This window comes from Babylonia areolata, chromosome 31 (assembly GCF_041734735.1).
Source record: "Babylonia areolata isolate BAREFJ2019XMU chromosome 31, ASM4173473v1, whole genome shotgun sequence".
In the NCBI taxonomy this organism is placed as follows: Eukaryota; Metazoa; Mollusca; class Gastropoda; order Neogastropoda; family Buccinidae; genus Babylonia; species Babylonia areolata.
Window position 1 is genome coordinate 22,685,220 of NC_134906.1, and position 6,553 is coordinate 22,691,772.

The 6,553-nt window shown below is 43.4% G+C and overlaps 1 protein-coding gene across 1 annotated transcript in view; it reads left to right on the forward strand.

The window, feature by feature from the left end:
- Nucleotides 1-1,830: 1,830 nt before the first annotated feature.
- The window catches only part of LOC143276279 (uncharacterized), a 38,650-nt gene continuing 33,927 nt past the window's right edge, over nt 1,831-6,553 (forward strand). Inside the window, exon 1 of the mRNA XM_076580777.1 lies at nt 1,831-1,889. The gene's annotated coding sequence lies outside the window, so the exon portion shown is untranslated. The remainder of the gene's footprint in view (nt 1,890-6,553) is intronic.

A 6,553-nucleotide genomic window follows, 5' to 3' on the forward strand; every position in this document is an offset into this window, starting at 1 on the left:
ATATAATGTTTTATGGTAACAAAAGCGTTTTTGTAAAGCACCTAAAGCAGATTTCTGGATAGTGTGCTATGTAAGTATCCATTATTATTATTATTATTATCATATCCGTGCATCTGATTCTATTTCTGCTTTTCCGCTCAACACTAAAAACTCATCTTTTTAAAACCTATCTATAAGTACTCTCAGCTTCCTTGTTCTCCAACACCACCCATGTCAGCTCATTTTGGATGAATGTAGAGTGGAAGTGGGAGTGTGTGTGTGTGGGGGGGGGGGAGGGAGGGTTGCGGGGGGTGGGGGGGGGTGGGGGGGGGGGGGCAGAGTGGGTAGGGGTTTTTGAGAAAGTGGTCATGAATGTTTTATGTAACTTGTAATATTTTTTTTTGTTCATGTAAAGCGTCCTGAGTTCTTAGAGAGAAAGGGTGTTATATGAATGTACATTATTATTATTATTATTGCATTATTATTTTTGTTTTCTAGTTTTATTTTTGTATTTTGTATTTCTTTTTAACACAACAGATTTCTCTGTGTGAAATTCGTGCTGCTCTCCTCAGGGAGAGCGCATCGCTACACTACAGCGCCACCCCTTATTTATTTATTTTTTTCCCTGCGTGCAGTTTCATTTGTTTTTCCTATAGAAGTGGATTTTTCCACAGAATTTTGCCAAGAACAACCCTTTTGTTGCCGTGGGTTCTTTTACGTGCGCTAAATGCATGCTAGCACACGGGACCTCTGTTTATCGTCTCATCCGAATGACTAAGCGTCTAGACCACCACTCAAGGTCCAGTAGAAGGGGAGAAAATATCGGCGGCCAGCGCGCTTAGATTCTCTCGTTTCCGAGGCGGACGCGTTACCTCTAGGCCATCCACTCCACATGTGCACGTGCGCACTGGCGAATGCGGTTACTTTTCGACGTTTGACACAGCACAGACAGTTTTTTTCACAGCCCAGCACGTTCCTTTCACTGTCCATACCGTTTACAGGGCTGACCACCACACCTTAAGATTGTTCATTCGCCTTGACCAGCAAATTTTAGACGTCGTCGTCACAGGGGTGGGAAGGCATTGGGGGGGTGGGGAGAGGAGGGGGAGCGTCATCCACCCTTAATAACGTCACTGGTGACGATTGGAGGTACTGGTCCCCCCTGGCCCCCCCACCCCACCCCACCCCCGTCCTCCCCCCCCTGCCCGACCCTCCTTTACTGCCCATAGACGAACCATACTTATCGCTTTGGTGGGTGAGTGGGGAGTGGAGGGGGTGGGGAAGGAAGGGTTTGGGGGTGAGGCGGGGATGTGGGTGGTAGTGGTAGTGGTGGTGGTGGTGGTGGGAGAGGGTCATGGACATGAAAAAGTGGGGGGGGGGGGGGAGAGGGAGGCGAGAGGAAGTGGAAGTGGGGAGGTGGGGGGGTGGGTGGGTGGGGGGGGGAGGGCAATCATGGACTTGAAACCCCCTCCGCCGCTCTATACCGCAGCTCTCCCCCCCCACCACTGCCCCCCCCAACATTCACACCCCCTCCCCCCCTCCCCCCGCTCTCACCCCCTACACCTCCTTCCAAAGCTCTCAAGTTCAAACCGCACAACAGAATCGGCACTTTTCTCTCTCTTCTATACCAGATATCTTCATCTGATGTGTGTGTGTGTGTGTGTCCAACCCAACCCTGTTCCACTCAGACCTGACCCCCTCCCCTTCCTCCTCCACACCCCCTCCAACCCTTTCCCCCTCGCCCTCCCCCCCAGGCCCCCTGCCCCTTCTCCCCCCCAGACCCCCTGCCCCCTCCTCCCCCTCCCCCCACCCTGTCTGTTACTAGGGAGAGGAGTTTTTAGCGTTTGGTTGACCAGGGTTGGTGCTCATTCGGACCAGATCGCGGAGCAAGAAGGATCAGATCGGATAGGGTGAGTCTCTTTATATTATAGATATACATACGTGGAGGGACAACTTCTGTGAAGAAAACGGGTGGAGACATGACGGGTAGGGAGGGGGAGGGAAAAAAAAAAACAATGGGTAAAATGACATGAAAGAATGTCCCACTTTAATAAGCATCCTAAACATCCTTAGTTGAATTCAGGACTTCTGACCCGATGGAGCTGAGCTTCAGGCACAGCTTTGGGGGTGATCGGACTGACCTGGAGAAAACTGTGGGCTTCGTCAGTGGCCACGAAGCTTCAAGTCTGACGCATCCCAACAATATCGAACGCTGAAGAAGAAGAAGAAGAAGAAGAAGAAGAAGAATTTAGGATGCTTGAGTGAGACATTACCAAAATAATGACACACTTGATACACAAGTGAGTGATAAGAAACTCTAGGGAGAGCTGGACAGTACAAGGTCTTCAGAGAAGAAGCCCCCACCCTCAGTCAAGTGTTTCGGCCCTGAACTCCTTACACTCTAAGGTGGGGGGAGGGGGGGGGGGGCAGGCCGCCGCACCCAGGTCATTGTACATATTACATTGCGATTGGAAATATCATCACAACCTTCTCAACAGCAAACACACACACACACACACACACACACACACACACACACACACACACAAACAAAAAACCACCAGAGATTTGCATTTATCGTCTTGAGAAAAACAACAACAAAGACACGACAATATCTGCAGACATATAGACATATATTCCATTCTTAAACCGAAGAAACGGCTACCATGAGTTGGATTTTGTTTGTTTGTTTCGTGTATTTTTTTCGTTTTTTTTTGTTTTGTTTTTTTTGTTTTGTTTTGTTTTTGTCCGGAATTTTGCCTTCGTTCTAACAAGGAATACCTGTAAATATATGATATCTTTAAAAAAAACACCTGAAAATGTCATCGTCATTTGTTTGTTATGCAACTTGCAATTCACAAAGCTCAGTTGAATTTCAGAATCTAAGAAACTTTTAAGTCTTTTGAAAGTCTCGCTTTTGTGTGTGTGTGTGTGTGTGTGTGTGTGTGTGTGCAAAAGCTAGAGCAGAAAGCTTTGTTTGCTGTTCCGTTGATTCAGCAACGTTATGCATTGTGCATCTGCTTGAGATCGGCTTTGGATCCACTCTGTTTATGCACACCCAGATTTCAAACACTCGACTGTTGGCCTCCGTTCTTTCTCTGTCTCTGGACCTTGTAATTGGAATGAACTTCCTCTTTCTCTTCTTCAGGTCTCCACACTCAGCACTCTCACGACTGGTCTTAAAACCCACCTCTTCCCCAAATAGCCTCCCTTCCCTGCCTCTTCATTGTCTTCAGTTGTTTTTTCCCCCAGGTTTAGAGTTATGCATGCGTGTGAATGACTGGTGCGAAAGCCCTTTGATTTGTCTCTGCACAAGATTCAGCGCTATAATTATAAATATAATAATCAATCAATCAATAATGAATCTGCGCTGTACATGGTTATGTAACCGTGTATTCAGCAGTAACATTTTGTTCGGTTTTGTCCACGGCCAGCGATTTTGATTTTCGACGCTGACTCAAGATTCGCGTTTTCAACAGTTCTTTAACTAGAGCACTCTTGTTATTTATCTATCTATCTATTCATTTATGTATTTGAGAAATGTGTTTGGTGTCATGTATAAATATCTCGATTCGCTGGGTAACCACGAAAGTTCTGGATCTGGTTAGAAACTGAGGCAATTTCCATCCATATATTATTTTCTACTTGATTTTATTCATTTTTCTATTCATTCATTTATCTATCTATTTATTTTATTTCAACAAATCTGGACCCATGTAATAATACAGATATTTTTGTCTTGAAATACAGACTTCGTTTTTCACCTGTGCAGCAGGGGATAAAAAATAAAATAAAAGAAAGAAAGAAAAAACCCAACAAAAACAAAACAAAACAAAACAAAAAAAACAAAAACAAGAGAGGCAAGGCCTTCAAGACTCACTTGTGATAAATTAAGTCCCCTAGCATTAATGACAGAGTAATTTCCCTTTTTTGCTATCTGCACCAAAACGTTTGCAAAATAAATAAAAATTTCATGCTTAGCAAAATAAGTTCCTTTTTGAACAAAAAATGATAATAATGACTCCTCTTGTTGTGTCAGAATAAGAGGTCAAAGTGCCAAGTTTAGAGAATACAAAAGATATAAATATAACAGTAAATGCAGTTTGCATATAATTAGGCTTCTTTTTTATATTTTTTGTGCCCATCCCAGAGGTGCAGTATTGTTTTATACCAGATGACTGGAAAGAACTGAATTTTTCCTATTTTTATGCCAAATTTGGTGTCAACTGACAAAAAGTATTTGCAGAGAAAATGTCTATGTTAACGTTTACCACGGACACACAGACACACAGACACACACACACAGAGACAACCGAACACCGGGTTAAAACATAGACTCACTTTGTTTACACAAGTGAGTAAAAAAAAAAAAAAAGAACTCAGAACTTAGAACTCAAAACGTTTTTTATTCAAGGATTAAGAGCACTGCACTGCTAAACGCATCACCAACACTCTCCATGCCTGGGGGGTCTTGGGAGAGGATAGGGCCAGCCTGAGATTGGGCAAAGCTCCTCGGATCTCAGGCCAGTCAGTGTCGTGTATGTGTGTGTGTGTGTGTGTGTGTGCCTGTCTGTGCATGTACTGGCGCTCAAATGCGTGCGCCTGTGTGTAGGCTTTTGTGGACGGACGTGGAACCCCAAGCTCTTCAAATTCCACACTATCAGCAGCCTTGATAATAATTGATGATTGTCCGCAGTACGGTAATGATATCAACCCGTGTGGCCTTACCTTGGATAGAGACACTGATATCGCTAACGACGTGTCCGGGTCACTCGGCGTTTGGTACCAACACAGCATTGATTATTGATTGATCGCTTGATTGATTGATTGATTTTTATTGATTGCTTGATAATAATAATAATAATAATAATAATAATAATCATAGAAAAATAATCATCATACTCATCATCATCCTCATCGTCGTCGTCGTCGTTGTTTTTAACATTACTACTACTACCACTACAGCTACTACAACTACTACTACCACTACTTAAGCGCGTTGGGTTACACTGCTGGTTAGGCATCTTCTTAGCAGATGTGGTGTAGCGTATATCGATTTGTCCGAACGCATTGACGCCTCCTTGAGTAACTGAACTGAACTGAACTACTACTACTGCTACTACTACCACTACTTTCATCATCACCATCATCATTGTAGTTATCATTATTATTGTTATTACTATCATTAATAATGATGATGATAATAATAATATTAATAATGTACATTTATATAGCGCCCTTTCTCTCTAAGAGCTCAGGGCGCTTTACATGAAAGAAAAATATTACAAGTTACATGAAACATTCATGACCACTCTTTCTCAAAAAACCCTCCCCCTCTCCCCCCTCCCCCTCCCACTCTACATACATCCAAAGTGAGCCGACATGGGTGTTGTTTGAGAACAAGGAAGATGAGAGTGCTTATAGATAGGTTATAAAAAGATGAGTTTTTAGTGATGAGCGAAACGCAGAAATAGAATCAGATGCACGGATATGATGAAGAAGGTTGTTCCAGATGTGAGGAGCAGCAAAGAAGAAAGAACGTTCACCATAGGTTCTTGTATTGACACGAGGAAGTTTCAAAAGGTAACAGTCAGAGGAAGAGCGGTGATTCCTTGCGGGAGTGTAAACACTGATAAGGTCAGAAAGATATGTAGGATCCTGCGGAGTGGAAAGCAGAACAGCAGAGACACGCAACTTTGTATTTAATTCTCGCTTCAATGGGGAGCCAATGTAGAGTGCGGAGGTGAGGAGAAAATGTGATCAGTACGTGGGACTCTGAGAGTCAGACGGGCAGTATTGTTTTGAAGTTTTTGAATTCGCTGAAGAATATTATGTGGATAACCTATTATTATTATTATTATTATTATTATCAGTAGTAGTAGTAGTAGTTGTCGTAGAAGGAGTAGTAGTTGTATTTGTAAACGTGGGAGTTCTTCTTCTTCTTCTTCTTCTTCTCATCATCTTCATTATTACTTACTGTAAAGCGTCTTGAGCGTTGGAAGGCGCTATATATCAATCTTCATTATCATCATCATCATCATCATTATTATTATTTGTATTTCTTTTTATCACAACAGATTTCTCTACGTGAAATTCGGGCTGCTCTCCCCAGGGAGAGCGTGTCGCTACACTGAGAGCACACCTCCCCCCCCCCCCTTTTTTTCTTTTTTTTCCCTGCGTGCAGTTTTATTTGTTTTTCCTATCAAAGTGGATTTTTCTACAGAATTTTGCCAGGAACAACCCTTTTGTTGCCGTGGGTTCTTTTACGTGCGCTAAGTGCATGCTGCACACGGGACCTCGGTTTATCGTCTCATCCGAATGACTAAGCGTCCAGACCACCACTCAAGGTCTATTGCAGGGGGGTGGGGGGGTGGGGTGGGGTGGGAGAAAATATCGGCGGCTGAGCCGTGATTCGAACCAGCGCGCTCAGATTCTCTCGCTTCCTGTGCGGACGCGTTACCTCTAAGCCATCACTCCACTAATCATTATCATCATTATTATTATTGTTATCATTATTTCTCTTTTTTTTATGCCTAGCATAACCTCTCAATGCCTGATCAGCGCGTTGGATTAT